Source organism: Pinus tabuliformis, chromosome 5_2 (assembly GCF_031772625.1).
Source record: "Pinus tabuliformis cultivar Carrire ecotype Pingquan chromosome 5_2, CPIR1, whole genome shotgun sequence".
In the NCBI taxonomy this organism is placed as follows: Eukaryota; Viridiplantae; Streptophyta; class Pinopsida; order Pinales; family Pinaceae; genus Pinus; species Pinus tabuliformis.
In genome coordinates, this window is record NC_142306.1 from 632,775,602 (window position 1) to 632,797,844 (window position 22,243).

Below are 22,243 nucleotides of genomic sequence, written 5' to 3' on the forward strand. Positions count from 1 at the left end.
GGAGAAATCATATATCAAACTTAGGATCCATGCGTTTCTAACCAATGTATATTTAATGTTGTGTTTGGTTTTGATAGGGCTTGTTTTCAACCCAGATAGAGTGTGCGCGAACAACAAGCAATACTTCTGGTAAAGCTAAAAAAAATACCATACTACACAATACATATTACCACACAATACATATTATCAGGGGTTAAATTTGATGGGGACCCTACCTATCAAAGAATTTTTTGAATTTTTTTTTTTTTTTTTTTACTATTTTACCTTTAAACCACTTTTTATGTGACTTTTAATATTCACTTTTGCTCTGCATAATAGTTTTCCAAAACAACAATCGGAAAAGAAAAGTAATCTGGAAACAAGATGCATGATGGTTTTACTAACTTAGTGGGTATGTTGGCTGGCATCTATCATGAACTACATTTATCCTTGTAGCTTTCCAACAAATAGCCCAGATTTCACATTATTTTAGCTACCAGCTTCCCTTAATATTTAAGATTGATAATTAAAAAAGAACTATGAATTACCGTATCTTCTCCACGTTATGCCATTCTATGCCAGATTGGACGTATTAGGCACTTGGATTAAGAACACCCTAACACAATCAAGATTTGGATAAGAACGCTTGGCACTTGGATTAAGAACACCCTAACACAATCAAGATTTGGATAAGAACGCCTGGCTTCTTGACTGGTCAGAACAACCTAGATTTCTTGCGAGTTAAATTCATTTAGCGAAACTGATATAATGGACACTAAATAAGGTTTTTTCTCTAGATAGAACCAATATTTGGAGATTTAATTTTTAGATTTGGAGATTTTATTTGGAGATTTGGAGATTGAGGAATATTTGATGTAAATAATGGACATTGAATAAGGTTTTTTCTCGAGATAGAACCAAGATTTGGAGATTTAATTTTTAGATTTGGAGATTTTATTAGGAGATTTGGAGATTGAGGAATATTTGATGTAAATTCATCTAACATCCACATATCAATATTAATGTGTCAGGAAAAATATTTTGAAGTCTTACAGTGGCGAAGACAAAAGATATGAAGGATCAGCCTTGAATGCATTATTATTCACAATGATACATATTTATACAAGTCTAGTGACACTTGATTTCACATTCCAAGTGGTCTCTTGGACTCCCCTTAACTGTTTAACTTCCACACCAACCCTTAGAGGATTACGTGTCCAACATTTCCCCCCTTAATCTGAAGGGGTATGTATGAGTCCAAGAAGAGCGCTGTAATACAAAATGTGCAAAAATGTATGGCAACATTACGCTGAATGTGCTCTCTGAAATGTTGGTATAAGGTGATGGTTTAAAGATGACCACCAACATTGGAACACTTAGTGGAGTTCCTGGAACTCTTCCAAATCTGGCAAGAAGTTGAAGCTATGTTGCACAAAGCTTCTAGGGACCCGACGTTTTGAGACATACCCGTACTTGAAGCTTCGAAACACGACCATAATGTAATCATATATGAGAGTCAATATAGACTTGGTTTTCCTTCTAGATTGTCATCTATGGGTCTTATTACCTTTTTTCTTGCAAAATATTATGTTATTCACTTATATATATATATGACATTTCAACCAATGTTTCCTTTTTTTGGAGATGACGTTTCTAAACATACCCGTTTCGGAAACTTCGAACCATTTTCGCGCTTCATGCAACTTAGAGCTGAAGTGTTCTACTAGAGGAAGTGTCCCTAATGCTTTGGAGAGGGAGACCTTCAACTTGGAAGAAGGGAGGTCTACAAACCGCGGTGGTTTAAGGATGACCACCAACTCTAGAATGCTTAATGCAATTCCTGAAACTCTTCCAGAAATGGCAAGAAGCTGAAGTCTTACGCTGGAGGAAGTGTCCCCAATTATTTGAAGAGGGAGAAGCTCAACCTGAAAAGGGAGGTCTCAACCCCACATAGATGGTTTAAGGCTAACCACCAACCAAAGGTATGATTAAGGGAATCTCTGTCTCTGGCTACAACTCTGAATATGGTATGGAAAGTTGTGGCTCATGCTCGCTTGATGTGGCTTTGAAGCTTGTATATGACCATCACTCCCCCCCGTCAGAGACAAGGTGAGAAGATGGAGAAAACTCAACTGCAAGACTGTTCAATACTCTAGAACAAGTTCTGACATATGACCGAAATATCTTCTTGGTTGTTGAAGCCCAATGCCAAGAAGCGATCCATCCAAGATGAATTTTTGTTCTTGCAGGATGCTTGTTTTTGAAGCGTCTATTTGAAGAATGAGTGGTTTTATGATAGTGCTCACATGGATGAAGATCAAAACAATGATCTTTCATATGGCCAACTCTGTCACAATGTTGACATTTAACAATCTGTTGTGGCTACTGTGGAAGAGGACCAGAACCTGGAACAACTGAAGGTGAACTGTGATGAATAAACCCAGCACTATGGAACTGGATGGGCTTTGAGTAATATGGAATATGAAAGGACACATCCTTGTGATACCCAAGACCAATTATGTGCTTGTTATGCACAAGCTCTTTCCAAGGACTGATGATTGGCTTGGGAAGTGAACGTTGAATTTCCACACCTGTATGCAAATTTGCTTCTAAAATGAGCACTTGATCTAAATCAACCTCAACTTTACTGACAAGATGACTTGGTTGCTGCTGATAGTATCCTGTTTCGAAGTCAAATAGAGGATTGTTCTGAACAAAAACAAGTTCAGAAGGATGCCTTTTCTACCATAACTCATCTTGCTGAAGCTGAGACTCCAGTTGCAAAAAATCAATGTTTTCTTGTGCATTTTGTAAACAAATTTTGATGTCAAAAAGAGTTTCCTTACTGACTTTTACCATCCCCTCAACAGTGGAATAAATTAGAGTATTCAATAACTTTAATGCATCATCAATTCAATCCATTTGACAATAATGCTTCAACTACAAATGCACATGCTTAGAATGTAAAGTGAACTTATGAACATATATCTCAGATAATGCCAAATTGCTGCAACTTTAAAGAATATAAACAGTGCCTAATGCTTATGAAAGTTGTGCACCAAGATCATTAACACGTGGGGTTCCAGGATCACTAATAGGAGTAACAATCTCACATTGAAATACTTACTAAACTTGTGGAAACTTAGAGGAGCATTAATATTATACTAGTTAGACAAGCTTTCGAGAGTATCAAATTTGAAAATTCGGCTTGTGCGCAATATGGTTGCAAGTAGAAACTTGAACTCTGTTGTTTTTTGTTTCTTTTGTCTTGTTTTAGATCGGAGTTCAATTTTGAATTAACCTTTTAAAGAAACTGATATGCCTGTTGTCCCATTCATAATTGTCATTGGTGTCAAATTCTGCTTGGAAATGTTCTCATAATATTGTTGGTTTCTATGCAATATTTTTCATAAAATGCTTTGATATTTGTTTCACATTTCTTAAAACTTTTTGTATATATTTAATATTACTAATGATACCTCTTTTGGTGTGTAGGGTTTCGTTGGTTGGCCATCACACATTTTGGGGTTGGGGTTGCAGATGAGTGTCTCTATCTATTGTTTCTCTTTACATGATTTCTTTTTGTTAGTTTTGTATTTTTTTTTGCCATGGTTGATTACTATTTGGTGTAAAACCCATATCTGTTTTTGTTTAAATTTGGGAAGTGATGATTGTGGGCATTCCTTCACTACAACACCCCCCACTACAACTCCCCTTACTTCACCCAATGTGGATGCATTAGTGTCCCTTGCTACAACTCCCCTTGCTTCATCCACTGCTACAACAACACCCCTTGTCTCATCGACTTTCGTTGCACCAGCCCACCCTACTACAACTCCCCTTGTCTCATCGACTTTCGTTGCACCAACCCACCCTACTACAACTCCCCTTGTTTCATCCACTATGGCTACACTAGAAAACCCTACTACAACTCCCTTTGTTCCATCCACTTTTGTTCAACCAACATCCCCCACTACAACTCACATTATTCCATCCAATGTTGTTGCACGAATCTCCAATACCATGACTCCCCTTGTTTCATCCACTATGGTTGCACTAGCCCCCCCTGCAACAACTTCCCTTGTCTCATCCACTACGGTTGCACCAACCTCCCCTACTACAACTCCCCTTGCTTCACCCACTGCAGTTGCAATAGTGTCCCCTACTACAACTCCCCTTGCTTCATCCACTACTACAACAACTCACCTTGTCTCATCGAATTTGGTTGCACCAAGCCACCCTACTACAACTCCCCTTGTTTCGTCCACTATGGCTGCACTAGAAATCCCTACTACAACTCCACTTTTTCCATCCACTTTGGTTGAACCAACCTCCCCCACTACAACTCACATTATTTCATCCCTTTTGGCTGCACTTGTTGACCCTGCACTTTATGACAATGTACACATTGATTTAATGTAATCAATGTGTACATTGTCATAAAGTGCAGGGTCAACAAGTGCAGCCAAAAGGGATGAAATAATGTGAGTTGTAGTGGGGGAGGTTGGTTCAACCAAAGTGGATGGAAAAAGTGGAGTTGTAGTAGGGATTTCTAGTGCAGCCATAGTGGACGAAACAAGGGGAGTTGTAGTAGGGTGGCTTGGTGCAACCAAATTCGATGAGACAAGGTGAGTTGTTGTAGTAGTGGATGAAGCAAGGGGAGTTGTAGTAGGGGACACTATTGCAACCGCAGTGGGTGAAGCAAGGGGAGTTGTAGTAGGGGAGGTTGGTGCAACCGTAGTGGATGAGACAAGGGAAGTTGTTGCAGGGGGGGCTAGTGCAACCATAGTGGATGAAACAAGGGGAGTCATGGTATTGGAGATTCGTGCAACAACATTGGATGGAATAATGTGAGTTGTAGTGGGGGATGTTGGTTGAACAAAAGTGGATGGAACAAAGGGAGTTGTAGTAGGGTTTTCTAGTGTAGCCATAGTGGATGAAACAAGGGGAGTTGTAGTAGGGTGGGTTGGTGCAACGAAAGTCGATGAGACAAGGGGAGTTGTAGTAGGGTGGGCTGGTGCAACGAAAGTCGATGAGACAAGGGGTGTTGTTGTAGCAGTGGATGAAGCAAGGGGAGTTGTAGCAAGGGACACTAATGCATCCACATTGGGTGAAGTAAGGGGAGTTGTAGTGGGGGGTGTTGTAGTGAAGGAATGCCCACAATCATCTGGGCAATGGTCAGGGGAAAGGAAGCATGCATCATTAATTTTTCTTTCCATTTATTTGTTATTTAGTTTATTATATTTTTTACTTTTGGTCTCATACTAAAATATATTTGTTTACTTTGTATAGTGTGTGATTACAGCTGTACAATGTAAGGTGGTCAGGTGGTGAAGATAGTTTATACACTTTGCAAATGTAGTAGAGAGGATGGGTAAGTCATGCTTTCCTCTTAATAATTAATCTTTTTCTTCAACCCATTGAAATATCTGTTTTTCGTACAATGATTTATCCTTTTGTCATGGTTTCATGGTATATCATCTTGTTAGTGGGTGTGATATTATTGTTTCTCTTAGTACTTTGATTAAAAATAAATAAATTAATTGGGGTTCACATTTTCAAGGTCTATTATTCATCGTTGTCATTGCTATAATGTTGATAAATCCATGATGAACCGTGAGTATTATCATTTGGTTAATTGTTTGAGGTTGAAAATTACCATGTAAACTTGTTAAAGCAGTGTTCATTTTCAAATATGTCTAAAATTTTTAATCCTTGGTGCTGAAACAAATTTGTTCAATGGACTTTCAAGAAAATTGGAATCTACCCAATACTATTTCTAGGAAATCTCTGTTCAATGGACTTTCAAGAAATTGGAAATCTGCCCAATACTATTTCTAGGAAAACTCAAGAATGTAAGCACGCCAAAGACTTTACGCGTACACTATTCCGGAGCCCCTTAAGGAAAGTTCTATCTTAATACACAGATCTGAAAGTTACTTTTATTACAACGGAAATATAATATTGACAATTCAGAGCTTTGAAAAGCCTAGTTTTAAAAACTAGAATCGCTGACCGGACCAGTCCACCTAATAAACCGGGTTTCAAACCGCAACTGGTCAAACTGGGACTGGTCAGATCTCAATGAACCAGTTTTAAAAAAAAACATGAAATAATTAATTTTTAATGAAAAAACTTAAGATTTAAAAATTAAAACCATGATTCTAAACCAATAGAGACAAAATATGCAAAATTTTCTCATCTATATACCATGTAAACGTGAATATACCAAAATGACACCCAGTGCAATGCATATCATCGACAAAATACATAAGCAATGAGGCTCTAAATGGACTATAAAGTCCAAAATCAATGCTACAAGCTATGGGACCATTGGCCTACAGTCTACTACAAGTCTTCATATATGATATTAATGATCAACATTATCACTTGAAAGTTGAAACTTCTCATCATGATCAAAATCAATTGTTTGAGTTTCTACTCCCAAACTTTGCAATTGCTTGAGTCACAAAATTCTTTGCTAGTTCAGTGACTTGAGTCTCAAACTTCTGAAGGTATTCTGCCTTATTACTTCATTTGGTGCTCCACATGGCTTTACATGGCCTCCTATCCTAGCCAAGTGTTGCTTGAACCTGTTAATACCCCCTCCTTCAATAGATTTTTGGCAATATTTGTAGGTCATTTTTCCATCAATCATATCACCATGAGCCCATACAATATCCTTGGCTTTTGGAGGCATGGTGGCTAGTACTTAGCTCAAAATCTTTGTTGTTCCACTACTCTAGCAAAAACTCAACACTTTCCAAGCTCCCAATGAAACTGACAAAAACTCCAAATGAGATGTGTGAGACAAATGAGGGGGGTGATCTCCTTTTAAAGGCTTGGAGAGGGTGTTTTTGGAGGGAAACAACCCTTACTTTTCCTTCAAAACACCCAGGAAGCTTCCAAAAAGAGTTTGTGTGGGTCTGTCACTGTCCGTCGCGACCTTGGTAATGAGCTATCCAGTTTATGACAGAACCATCCGGTTTGAACATAAATCGATTGGTTTCGTAAAAAACCGGCCGGTTTGGTCTGGTTGTTGTGATTTTTTGGCGAAGTTAGCCATTAAATTGAGTTTTTTACCTGGTTCGACTTGGTTGCCTAATGAATTGGTCAGTTTGGTTGGTTTTTGATTCGTGCCGACCGGTTTTAAAACTATGGCTACAACAACATAGGGATCAACTTCGCTGTCCCAATAAAGTAGCATACTAAAACAACCTTTACAGTTCCTCCTCGATTCATGAGAAAAATCAGACCAATGATGACAATTATAGCACATGAATAAAAAAATTAGACCAATGATGACAAATATAATACAACAATGATATGCCACCTACATTGCAAGGCGTGACAAGACAAGATAGACTTATCCAACCTTCATTACACACACGGCCAAACAACTTGTCGCATGAATGAGAACATAAATGTGGAGCAGGTAACCATATTAATGCTTTAACCAATCAATTAGTATGGTAATGATTCACTTACTTTTCTCTATGGCTAATGATTCCATGGGTGTGGGCAATGGTCATGAGAAGGGAGGCATGCATGGTTAATTCGTCATTCCATTTGTTTGTGATTTAGTGTATTATATCTTTCATTTTCGGTCTCATACTAAATTATATTTGTTCACTTTGTATAGTGAGCGACTATAGTTGTATAGTGTGAAAAGGTTAGGTGGTGAAGATACTTTATACTCTGTGTAAATGTAGTGGACAGGATGGGTAACTCATGCTTTTCTCATAAATAAAGTACTTACATTATCAATCCTCATATATCGCTTCAATCATCAAAGTAGTATGATTGATAGAAAAAATTTCTATTTGATGAAATTCTTTCCTATCCATAACTTTATGGAACTTGGAAATGAAACACCGGAAGAATATTTAAAGCCTTTCTCTCAAAATTGGTTGAGATTTCCGCATCTTTTACTATCTTCCTTCAACCCGTTGAAATATTTGTTGTTCACACAATGTCATGGTTTCATGGTATTATCCAATGTTGCATGTACTCGTATAAGACTCGTCTGGCTATTGACACAACGACTCGTATAAGAATTGGGAACAACCCATATAAAACTCTTATAAGACTCAACAAAATACAGACTCCCTCCATTTTCCCTTTCCCTCCACCTGATCTTGTTAAACACAACTGTGGCGAAGACAAAAGATATGAAGGATCAGCCTTGAATGCATTATTATTCACAATGATACATATTTATACGAGTCTAGTGACCCTTGATTTCACATTCCAAGTGGTCTCTTGGACTCTTGTTAACTGTTCAACTTCCACACCAACCCTTAGAGGATTACGTGTCCAACATATCCCCCCCTTAATCTGAAGGGGTATGTATGAGTCCAAGAAGAGAGCTGTAATACAAAATGTGCAAAAATGTATGGCAACATTAGGCTGAATGTGCTCTCTGAAATGTTGGTATAAGGTGATGGTTTAAATATGACCACCAACATTGGAACACTTAGTGCAGTTCCTGGAACTCTTCCAAATCTGGCAAGAAGTTGAAGCTATGTTGCACAAAATTTCTAGGGACCCGACGTTTTGAGACATACCCGTACTTGAAGCTGCGAAACTCGACCGTAATGTAATCATATATGAGAGTCAATATAGACTTGGTTTTCCTTCTATAATTTCATCTATGGGTCTTATTCCCTTTTTTCTTGCAAAATATTATGTTATTCACTTATATATATATATATATATATATATATATATATATATATATATATATGACATTTCAGCCAATGTTTCCATTTTTGGGAGGTGATGTTTCTAAACATACCCGTTTCAGAAACTTCGAAATATTTTGGCGCTTCATGCAACTTAGAGCTGAAGTGTTCTACTAGAGGAAGTGTCCCTAATGCTTTGGAGAGGGAGACCTTCAACTTGGAAGAAGGGAGGTCTACAACCCGCGGTGGTTTAAGGATGACCACCAACTCTAGAATTCTTAATGCAATTCTTGAAACTCTTCCAGAAATGGCAAGAAGCTGAAGTCTTATGCTAGAGGAAGTGTCCCCAATTATTTGAAGAGGGAGAAGCTCAACTTGAAAAAGGAGGTCTCAACCCCACATAGATGGTTTAAGGCTAACCACCAACCAAAGGTATGCTCAAGGGCATCTCTGTCTCTGGCTACAACTCTGAATATGGTATGGAAAGTTGTGGCTCGTGCTCGCTTGATGTGGCTTTGAAGCTTGTATATGACCATCACTCCCCCCCTGTCAGAGACAAGGTGAGAAGATGGAGAAAAGTCAACTGCAAGATTGTTCAATACTCTAGAACAAGTTCTGACATATGACTGAAATATCTTCTTGGTTGTTGAAGCCCATTGCCAAGAAGCGGTTCATCCAAGACGAATTTTTGTTCTTGCAGGAGGCTTGTTTTTGAAGCGTCTGTTTGAAGAATGAGTGGTTTTATGATAGTGCTCACATGGATGAAGATCAAAACAATGATCTTTCATATGGCCAAATTTGTCGCAATGTTGACATGTAACAATTTGTTGTGGTTGTTGTGGAAGAGGACCAGAACCTAGAACAACTGAAGGTGAATTGTCATGAATAAACCCAACACTATAGAACTGGATGGGCTTTGAGTAATCTGGAATATGAAAGGACACATCCTTGTGATACCCAAGACCAATTTTGTGCTTGTTATGCACAAGCTCTTTCCAAGGACTGATGATTGGGTTGGGAAGTGAACGTTGAATTTCCACACGTGTATGCAAAGCTGCTTCTAAAATGGGCACTTGATCTAAATCAACCTCAACTTTATTGACTTGATGACTTGGTTGCTGCTGATAGTATCCTATTTCGAAGTCAAATAGGGGATTGTTCTGAACAAAAACAAGTTCAGAAGGATGCCTTTTCTACTGTAACTCATCTTGCTGAAGCTGAGACTCCTACTGCAAAAAATCAATGTTTTCTTGTGCATTTTGTAAACAAATTTTGATGTCAAAAAGAGTTCCCTAACTGACTTTTACCATCCCGTCAACAGTGGAATAAATTAGAGTATTCAATAACTTTAATGCATCATCAATTCAATCCATTTGACAATAATGCTTGAACTACAAATGCACTTGCTTAGAATGTAAAGTGAACTTACGAACATATATCTTAGATAATGCCAAATTGCTGCAACTTTAAAGAACATAAACAGTGCCTAATTCTTATGAAAGTTGTGCACCAAGATCATTAACGCCTGGGGTTCTAGGATCACTAATAGGAGTAACAATCTCACTTTGAAATACTTACTAAACTTGTGGAAACTTAGAGGAGCATCAATATTATACTAGTTAGAGAAGCTTTCCAGAGTATCAAATTTGAAAATTCGGCCTGTGCGCAATATGGTTGCAAGTAGAAACCTGAACTCTGTTGTTCCCTTGGACTTCAACGATACAATAACCAATGTTGAGATGCGAGCTTATAAAAGCCTGAGATCCAAGCTTATGAAACGAGCTTGTCTTCATTGAAAATACTTGCACTGTATATAGTAAGTCGACTGGACATACTCATTGCATTTACTAGAGTTTAAATGCTTCATAATAAACGATTCTTCATAATTAGGTCGACGTAAAACCCTTTCTAGTAGAGGGTCTGCATAGTAGTTTTCAGTTGGCACGTCCACTATCAGCGTTTGATACTCTGCCTCTAACAGTAAGTCTTCAAAAATTGATCGCTCACTAGTCTCACCTCAGAGCTCTTGGCTACACCCTCCTAGTTGTAGCAAAAATATTGATCGATATATTAAACACAAAAAAACATTGAAGCTGATTTTAATTCTCCGAAGGAAAGTCCACGTAGCTTGCTACCTTACTTTGTGATATCATCAATGATGTGCTGCTTAAAAATAGGTTGCTCTCAAATGGTAAAGCCTCGTGAACATGCAAATCCCTTGTCACCAAATTCAAGTGGTTTATTACTGGAAGTTCAAGCAGACTATTGTTTCAATGCTTCCAGTAGCGAGAATGTTTATAATTTCATCGCCGGATGTAGATGGAGGCGGACAACTTCCACCGATGTGCGGTGTGACCTATTCGTGCACTTTATGTGCGCTTTGCCTGCTGCATATGTGTTGTGTGAGTTATGAGCGCGCTCTTAGACCATTAATGCTTGATGTTGAAGGATTGGAATCTTCTGCCGCTACAGCCAGGGACACACTAAAATGTCAGAACATCCTACTTCTCTTCATCAAAATATTGAAGCTGAAAGAGTCCCATTTTTGGGATCAATATCTGCAACATCTACACAGTCACTAGTTCACGAAGTTGAAGAAATAGTGCCACCCAGATTAGTTAGTTCTCTAATAAGGGAACAAGACGAATTTTCAAGATCTTTGCCATCGGTTGTCAATATCAGAGTTTCCAGGTCTCCGCCACTAGCACCAAGAACTAGTAGAACATCTTCACATATGATGGTTGATGGAGTTGAAGAAAGAACACTGTTGCGATTGGAGACTTCTCTAGAAAAACACACAGAAGCAATGGTAAGGCATTTGGCATTTCTTTGGCATATTAGAGCAGATAGGTTCCCATCACTGGAAACTATTTGAGCATGCAGAAATAGCGACATTGACAACATAGAGAAAAAGAAATCATTTTAATCCTAGTTACAGTATTCAACTTATTATAAGGTAAATGCATAAGAACAGCTTGAAACTTTGCACAGAGAATATGAATCGATGCACAAAGAATGAGGACTGCGTGTGTACATTGTCTGAAATCAAAATCGATTTTAGCTATCCCTACCTCAGTCGCATAGAGAGGAAACAAATGGATTTCCTGACAGAGGCTAAATTGATGGAGCGTTATGAGGTAATGGAAAACCTGAGAAATGAAAGGACTGAGCTTATGCCAAGATTGATAATTATCAGGTGAATTAATATGTCACCGTTGGCGTTTCTCAGAGCTGCCATATAACTGGACAAAAATCGCAACTAGAATATAACTGACATTCGCAACTAGAATATAACTGACAGGATTTGCTCTGAGGTAAATGTAACGTTTCTGCAAGGAGGAGGACAATGCAGAAGGCAGAGAGGGCAGCGAAAATAGTGCACAAAGGGTCAGATATTTAACGGTCGAATGGCAGAGCACCTAGTTTGAAAAAGACCACACAACTAATGGTGGGAAAAGGCCACAAATTGTGGCTTTGATACCATGTTAAACACAACAATGGCGAAGACAAAAGAAATGAAGGATCAACCTTGAATACATTATTATTCACAATGATACATATTTATACAAGTCTAGTGACCCTTGGTTTCATATTCCAAGTGGTCTGTTGGACTCCCTTTGACTGTTCAGCTTCCACACCAACCCTTAGAGGATCAACACGTAGAAGATTACAAGTCCAACAAATCTCAAAAAAAAAAATGAATTTTGTTGCCAGGGATAGGTCTTATATGGGTTCATATGAGTTCGCTGCAAGTTGTATGCGAGTGAATGGGTCAACACGAGTCAGCATAGGTAAGGGTCTTATGTGTGGGTTCTATGAGAGTGACTCGTTTTGGCCTATGAATTGTCAAGACCCGTGAGTCTCGAATGGTCATGCTTCACTAGTATTATTATCTTGTTAAAGGGTGTGATATTCGAGTTTCTCCCATAACTTTGATTAAAAACAATTATATTGCAATTCACATCTTTAGGGCTTATTGTTCTGTTCATGGTTGTCATTGCAATAATGTTGATGAATCCACGACGATCCCAAGTATTATCACTTGGTTAATTGTTTGACGTTGAAAATTACCATGTAAAGTTGTTAAAGCAGTGTTTGTTTTCAAATATGTTGAAATTTATTGAATTTTACCAATCTAAAATGTACAGCTCACCTCTATGAGGTCATGGTTCTACTTCGAGATTTTTTAATCCTTGTTGCTGAAAATAATTTGTTCAATGATAATCTTTCAAGAAACTTGAAATCTGCCCAATACTATTTCTAGGCAATCTCAAGAATGTAAACACGACAAATACCTTCCACGTACATTATTGCAAGATCGTTCACCCACCAATCAATGGCTAGATCTGTAGTTTACCACATCTAGTCCAAATTTGAGAGCGTGGGAGTTTATCACAACTGGCCCAGGTTCTATCCTCAGTGCATTGCTATATGGGTTTGGGGGTTTACCTGAGAATCACCTAATCCACATGCCCAAGAAGTTTCAAATCTTCGGTTAAAAGAAATGGTGTTTTGATTTTTGGTATAGAATGACTAGATTGGTATTGCAGAAGCAGTACATGCTTCAGTTTTTGTGATCAATGTATTGCAGAAGCAATGTATATGTATTTAATGCTCAAGCAATATCTTTCTGAAGACAGGAAAATGCATTGCTCATTTTGATTTATTTTGGATATGGAGGGATTAACAGAGACAACATATTACTATATTAGCTGTTATTGTTGGTGTTGCTGTAAAGCTGATCTCTTGTTTTGAATTGTTTTTGTAAAGCAGGTTGGAGCTGTGAATTTCTTAATCTGTGCTTGTAGGTTTGCATATTGTCCCTGAAGGGTCTAGTGGAGCTATAGTGCTTAAAGCTCTTTTGGGAAGACTATGGGAAAAGAGAGGAAGAAACTAGCGGTGGTAGGCTGGTGATGTTGGTTCCTCACACTTTTGCTGAGTGTTTCAGGGCAATATGATGGGATGATTGTCACGCAGCAGGATAATCAGGCTTGCCGAGTGTTTCAGGGCATTATAATGGGATGATTGTCACACAGCAGGATAATAAGGCATTTCGGGCCTTCAAGCGTGCCCTTGATGATCCTCGAGGTGTTTAGAAGAGCTGGAATGACAGTGGGATTGGAGCATGCTCTGAAGGATAACTTGGAATCAAATGCGTTAATGGCCAAGTGATCTCTATACAGATTCCATGGAGGGGTTTGGGAGGTCGAATTACTGAGCAAGTGGGTTAGCTCACTATGAGAAAGCTGAATCTGCATGACAATGTCTTAGCCGGTGCAGTGTCAAGTTCCATGGCTGTTCCGAGGAACCTAAGGGGCGTGTAACTCTTTAACAACAAGCTCTCTGGTACCATTCCACGAGGGATTGGTAATTCTCGTCCCCTTCAAGCTTTGGATCTGAGTAACGATTTATTTAGTGGGGCTATTCCTCTTGGATTGGAAGTTCAAGCAACCTATCTAGAGTTAACTTGAGCATCAACAACCTCACTGGATCATCTCCTGTAGACCTGGCTCAGAATCCTTCTCTGACATTTCTAAACCTCCAGAATAACGATCTCCAGGGCTCATTGCCTAATACATGGGGTGAAGGAAAGCAGGAGTACCAGCTCCAGTACTTGAATGTCGAGAACAATGCATTTGCTGGAAGCGTTCCCCCTCACTGGGAAATCTGATGATGGGATGATGGCATTATGATGGGATGATTGTCACACAACAGGATCATCAGGCTCTTGGGGCCTTCAAGCGTGCCCTGAAGGATGGCTTGGAATCAAATGTGTTAATGGCCAAGTGATCTCAATACAGATTCCATGGAGGGGTTTGGGAGGTCGTATTACTGAGCAAGTGGGTTAGCTCACTACACAGAGAAAGCTGAATCTGCATGACAATGTCTTAGCCGGTGCAGTGCCAAGTTCCCTGGCTGTTATGAGGAACCTAAGCGGGTGTAACTCTTTAACAACAAGCTCTCTGGTACCATTCCACAAGGGATTGGTGATTTTCCTTCCCTTCAAGATCTGGATCTGAGTAACAATTTATTCAGTGGGGCTATTCCTCTTGGGATTGGAAGTTCAAGCAACCTATATAGAGTTAACTTGAGCATCAACAACCTCACTGGATCATTTCCTGCAGACCTGGCTCAGAATCCTTCTCTGACATTTCGAAACCTCCAGAATAATGATCTCCAGAGCTCATTGGCTAATACACAGGGTGAAGGAAAGCAGGAGTACCAGCTCCAGTACTTGAATATTGAGAACTATGCATTTGCTGGAAGCATTCCCCCTCACCGGCAAATCTGAGAAAGCTTCAGCAACTTAACCTGAGTCACAATCAACTTCAAGGACACAATCCGAATGAGCTTGGCAATCTTAAACAGTTCCAAGCCCTTGACCTATCCTATAATAGATTGAATGGAAGTTTCAGAACACCTCAGCAATCCTACTTCTCTTAACCAATTAGATTTAGGTCACAATATAATTAGCGATACCATTCCCAGCAAAATAGGAAATCTTCAGAAAATGGTAGCCCCTGTGTCTGAGACACAACAATTCGACTGGACAGATTCCACTGTCCATTGGAGATATCACTGGCCTGTCATTACTTGATTTATCAATTAACAAGCTGAATGGCGTCATACCATCTACTCTAGTAAGGCTGAGCAATCTTAAGAGCTTCAATGTCTCTGACAATCGGTTTCGTGGTCCTGCCCCATCGTATTTGCCAAGAAAATCCAATGCTACCTCTTTTGCAGGGAATTTGGGTCTGTGTGGATACGATATTACAACCCCTTGTAATCAGTCCTTATCACCAAGTGGGTCTCCAGCAGTATCTCAATCGAACTAACCGTGAAAGAAGGGAAGAATACTTAAAATTATATGGCTCATTTTAATTATTATTGGGAGCGTTCTTGGCTTGATGATGATCATTGGTTTAGTTCTCCTCTTCTGTTTCTTGGGTCGGAATTCTATTGGCAAAGTTGTGGGAGAGAAGGGCACTGCTGCTGTGGTCGAAGGAGGAAAGCTTATACACTTTGATGGTTGTCTGGTATTCACAGCAGATGACCTTCTTTGTGCAACTGCATATATAATGGGCAAGAGCACTTATGGAACTGTGTAAAAGGCTGCTTTGGAGGACAGGAATCAAGTTGCAGTGAAGAAGCTGAGGGAGCGAATAGCAAAGAGTCAAAGAGAATTTGAGACAGAAGCTAATGCTCTTGGGAAGATCAGGTATCTTAATTTGCTTGCTTCTGGGAGCTTATTACTGGAGACCTAAAGATGAAAAACTCTTGGTCTTTGACTTCATGCCTGGTGGAAGCCTTGCAACATTCCTTCATGGTATTTTTCTTACTCAAATAAGAGCACAGTTTGATAAACTTAGGTTTGCATTAAAATGTGGTTTATGCAAATGAAATTAGTTCACTTTTTATTGATATATGGCCCAATCCTGAGGAAATGCACCCCGAACGAATTGTGTTTTATATCACTCAAAATTACTTGGGAATCTCTGATGGATACTGTTTTCTTGTTTTCTTCTCCTTGGCAGCAAGAGGCTCAGAGACACCTTTGAATTGGCACACAAGGATGGAAATTGCATTTGGTGCAGGGCAAGGACTAGCTTATCTACGCAGCAATGAGAACATCATTCAGGGAAATGTCACTTCCAGCAACATCCTGCTTGATGCAAACATGAATGCCAAGATTGCAGATTTTGGCTTGTCTAGGTTGATGACAATTGCTGCTAATTCCAATGTGATTGCATTGAATGCCAAGATTGCAGATTTTGGCTTGTCTAGGTTGATGACAATTGCTTCCAATTCCAATGTGATTGCCACAGCAGATGGTTGTCTGGTATTCACAGCAGATGACCTACTTTGTGCAACTGCAGAATTAATGGGCAAGATCACTTATGGAACTGTGTATAAGGCTACTTTGGAGGACGGGAAATCAAGTTGCAGTGAAGAAGCTGAGGGAGCGAATAACAAAGAGTCAAAGAGAATTTGAGACAGAAGCTAATGCTCTTGGGAATATCAGGCATCTTAATTTGCTTGCTTCTGAGAGCTTATTACTGGGGACCTAAAGATGAAAAACTCTTGGTCTTTGACTTCATGTCTGGTGAAAAACTTGCAGCATTCCTTCATGGTATTTTTCTTACCCAAATAAGAGCACAGTTTGATAAACTTAGGCTTGCATTAAAATGTGGTTTATGTAAATGAAATTAGTTCACTTTTTATTGGTATATGGCCCAATCCAGAGAAATGCATCCCAAACGAATTTGGTCTTATATCACTCAAAATTACTCAGAAATCTCTGATTGATACTGTTTTCTTCTCCTTGGCAGCAAGAGGCTCACAGACAAGACACCTTTGAATTGGCACACCAGGATGGAAATTGCAATTGGTGCATGGCAAGGACTTGCTTATCTACGCAGCAATGAGAACACCATTCATGGAAATTGCAATTGGTGCATGACAAGGACTTGCTTAGCTACGCAGCAATGAGAAAATTATTCATGGAAATTGCAATTGGTGCATGGCGAGGACTTGCTTATCTACGCCGCAATGAGAACATCATTCATGGAAATTGCAATTGGTGCACGGGCAGGACTTGCTTATCTGCGCAGTAATGAGAACATCATTCATGGAAATCTCACTTCCAGCAACATCCTGCTTGATGCAATCATGAATGACAAGATTACAGATTCTGGCTCGTCTAGGTTGATGACAACTGCTGCCAATTCCAATGTAGTTGCCACAACAGATGGTTGTCAGGTATTCACAGCAATACCACAGTGGATGGCCGACTTTGTGCAACTGCAGAAGTAATGGGCAAGAGCACTTATGGAACTGTGTAAAAGGCTACTTTGGAGGACGGGAATCAAGTGGCAGTGAAGAAGCTAAGGGAGCGAATAAGAAAGAATCAAAGAAAATTTGAGACAGAAGCTAATGTTCTTGGGAAGATCAGGCATCATAATTTGACTTCATGCCTAGTGGAAACCTTGCAGCATTCCTTCATGGTATTTTTCTTACCCAAATAAGAGCACAATTTGATAAAGTTAGGTTTACATTAAAATGTGGTTTATGTAAATGAAATCAGTTCACCTTTTATCGGTATATGGCCCAATACTGAGGAAATGCACCCTAAACGATTTGGGTCTTATATCACTCAAAATTACTCAGAAATAATGATTTCTTCTCCTTGGCAGCAAGAGGCACAGAGACACCTTTGAATTGGCACACCAGAATGGAAGTTGCAATTCGTGCAGCGCAAGGACTTGCTTATCTACACATCAATGAGAACATCATTCATGGAAATGTCACTTCCAGCAACATCCTGTTTGATGCAAACTTGAATGCCAAGATTGCAGATTTTGGCTTGTCTAGGTTGATGACAACTGCTGCCAATTCTAATGTGATTGCCACAGCAGGGGCTCCTGAACTCACAAAACTGAAGAAAGCCACCACCATGACAGATGTATACAGCTTTAGGATTGTCTTGCTGGAGCTTCTGGCTGGCGAGGCACCACGTGAACCCACGACCGCAGACTGTGAGATGGACCTTCCTGATTGGGTTGCTTTGAAAGAAGAGTGGACTAATGAAGCTTTTGACCTGAAATTGATGAATTTTTTTTCCAATTATGGTGATGAGTTAACGCTTTGCAACTGGCTATGCATTGTGTGGACCCTGCACCTTTTGCAAGGCCAAGGCCAGACATGGATGAGGTTGTCCATCAGCTGGAGGAAATAGAACCTGAATTTTGTCACTCCACAGCAGTAGATATAGGACTCATACGTATGATATCATAGCAACAATAATTAGAAAAAACGGATTATGCTTTACCATCGCTACATTCAAAGTATTAACAAAGGGATTGATTAACAGCAAGAAATGTAACATGTAATAATGCGATTGGTTTAGCTGAGTAGTTTTTGCTTAACCATCGCTACATTCAAAGTATTAACAAAGGGATTGATTAACAGCAAGAAATGTAACATGTAATAATGCGATTGGTTTAGCTGAGTAGTTTTTTCCTTATTGGCTATAAAAGATACTGATATTTTCCCCTTATTTGCTATAAAAACTGTGATTTCAAAAAGATCAAAGATGAATGCTATGAGGTGATCAATTGCCATGCCTACTAATGAATCTTTCCTCTTGAACTCAACTTCATATTCGTTTAAAATTGTATGAACTAAATTGGAGGCTATAAAAACTGTGATTTCAAAAAGATCACAGATGAATGCTACGAGGTGATCAATTACCATGCCTACCAATGAATCTTTCCTCTTGAACTCAACTTCATATTCGTTTAAAATTGTATTATGAATGAACTAAATTGGAGGAAAGAGAGGTTCCACTTCTAGTTGATCAGATTTGGTACTATCTTCAACTTAAATTGAATTCTGGTATTATTATTATTTAATCTCAGGTTTAATAGTTTTAAATTTTATCATTTGATAATGTTATATTTTTTTGTTTTTAATTTTTGGTTTTGTGACTCACACGCATAAAACCCTCATACATGATATCATATAATAACTATACAATACAATACTTTACTATTACTGTATGCTGCTTTTGGGTACACAGTCATTCGTTCATTCTACAATATAGTACTGTATGCTGCTTTTGGGTACACAGTTGTTATTCGTTTATTCTTTTGATTTTATGGTCATGTATTGTAGCATTTGCAAACAGTAAATTATTATTCTGCAGATTCTTTTCAGCACTTCCACGGGCAGTGGCAAAGATGTGAAAATTTATGCTGTGTTATAGTCTCCTGAATTTGAATGATTTAGAGTGTGTTTTTTTCCTGTCTACCTAGTTCAAAAGAAGAGAAGAGCAGAGCATTTGGTCTGTTTTTTTTCTTTAATGGAAGGCATATTATTATGGAATTAAAATCATTAAAATTATGTAAAAAATTAAAATCATTAAAATCATATAAAAAAATATTTGTATTCAGGATTGGTGGTTTATTTTTTTTACATATATCTATATGTAAAAATAAATCTTCGAAACTTTGTTATATTGTTTTTTTTTCTTCAATAAAAGTATTATTATTGAAAAAAATCATGTAAAAAATTATTTGTATTCATGATTGATGGTTTATTTTTTATATGTATCTATAAATCTTGGAAACTTTGTTATATTTTTTACGTTTGGAGATGTGCAAAGAATAGACTTTTGCTAGTGATTAATCATTTTTTCAAATTCATTAAACTTAAAATCGATCTGTTCTAGTCATTAAATATACACACATTTAATTGATATCTAGGTTTCGAAATTATAGAAAAATTCATGATGTCAAATTTATTAAATTTAAAATTGATCGATCTGTTCTAGTCATTAAATTTACACACATTTAATTGATATCTAGGTTTCGAAATTATAGAAAATTTCATGATGTCAAAATTATAAGAAAATATGTGTAAAAAGTAGAATTGATATCTAGGTTTCAAAATTATAAAAAATTCATGATTTCAAAATTATAAGAAAAGATGTATAAAAAGTAGATTTTTGCTGGGGAATAATTACTTTTTCAAATTCATTAAATTTAAACTTGAAATAGATCTGTTCTAGTTATTAAATTTACACACATTTAATTATCTACGTATCAAAATTATAGAAAAATTTATGATATCAAAATTATAAGAAATCTAATGTTGTATTTAGAAAATAATGGAATAATCATATTAAAATTATAGAAAATTCATCATATCAAAATTATAAGAAAATCCAATGTTGTATGTAAAAAATTATGGAATAATCAAAATTATTAGAAATATAGTTTTAAATATATTAAATTTCAAATTATTCAATATATATTGAATCTATATGTAATTTTATTGATTTTTAATAGATTTATTTATTTTTTACTGTGAAATATATGTAATGTAATGTAATTTAATTTAATTTTATTGATTTTTAATATATTTATTTATTTTTTACTATGGATAAACTGGAATAATGGTTTTTAGGGTAAACAGGATTGGTCAAGCTTTTGACATTTGAATTTTTTGACATAGGTTTAAGCCCTAAATAAATAAAACATGTAGAAAAATCATATAAAAATGATATTATATAATAAAATAAAATTTATTAAACAATTATTATTATTATTATTATTATTATTTTATTGTTATAGATCAAGTATTACATTGGCCAATTGACCATTTGAGTGTTGTAATAATAAGTTGAGGATGATCCGAGGAGATGATGGAAAAGGCGTCGCTTACGAAGCAAAGTATTGTCCTTTGGAATCCCCCTTCTCATTGACGACTCTGCAACTTTGTCCATGGAGTAAAGCATCTGATGGTGTCTAGCTATTCTACGTAGAACCTGCAACTTTGGCCATGGAGTAAAGCATCCGATGGTGTCTAGCTAATCTAACCATCAGCTGACAAGTGTTGGCCTCTCAGGTGCCCAATCTGTGACAAGTGTCGACCTCTCAGGTGTCCGATATTCCTAGACGGAGGGCACAGGTTCAATCCACTCCCGACATTGTTTTTTCTTAGTACAATGCATTCGACATTGTTTTTTCTTAGTATAATGCATTCGACTAGGTATTAGTTTGTCTTTGACCAAAAAATTAAGACGCTTATCCATAATTTAACATTAGAAATTCAAATTTTATTATTATTGAAATTTATTTATTTGTAAGGTGATTGGTTGAGCTCTTATTATTGGTTGTTTAGTAATTTCCATTTCTAATAGTTACTAATTTTTGTTTATTGAATTTAGGGTTTTGTGATCCATGTAAGTTTTTTTGAGAAGAGTCTTTGGCGGAAATCACATAATAAAACATTTGTCAACAAACCTACAAATGTGGTTCATCGTCAAAACAAGTTGTTTTTAGTTTATCTATTTATTTTTTTTCCTTTTTCTATTTTTTTCATTTTCATGAATAATAATTTTTTCACCATATTTTCGCTTTAATATGATTTATTATTATATTAAAAACATATTCTAATAAATTTAATTATATACACTTATATATATTAATAAAACGAAATATATATATATATATATATATATATATATATATATATATATATATATATATATATATATATTTTTTTTTTTTTTTTTTTTTTTTTTTTTTTCTCCATTAAAAATCTGTATAGCCATTGTTTTTATTACATTTTCAAACATAAAGCAATTCCACTTTACTGCACATCCACCTTAGTGCTCAAGTTGCAAGAGATTATTAAATTTACAGATATAAAACAATTCCATTTTACTACGCATCCAGCTCAGTGCTCTATGTTGCCAGAGTTGAGTTATAATTTATTTTTCAGTTAATATGGTCGAGTGGCCAAAGTTGATTTGTCGTGCATTATTCTCTTCAAACGGTTAAGGCGCTAAACTCTGGATCCTTCGATTGAGGGTAAGTCGCCAGACTTGAGTTGTGGTCATCCAGTTTTGCTCCTTAACTGAGGGCGTGGACTGGACTCAAATTGCACTCTATTTTCCCAATTTTTATTTTCACACTCTTGCGGATGAATTGCGTATGCGTTACAAGTTAAGCGCAACAACGATCAACAACTACCAACGCTGTATGGGGGTAGTTCTAGAGTAGCATATCTACGCC

The 22,243-nt window shown here is 37.3% G+C and overlaps 1 pseudogene; it reads left to right on the forward strand.

Moving 5' to 3' along the window:
* Positions 1-12,942: 12,942 nt before the first annotated feature.
* LOC149160630 (uncharacterized) lies at positions 12,943-18,614 on the forward strand (annotated as a pseudogene).
* The last annotated feature ends 3,629 nt before the right edge of the window (positions 18,615-22,243 follow it).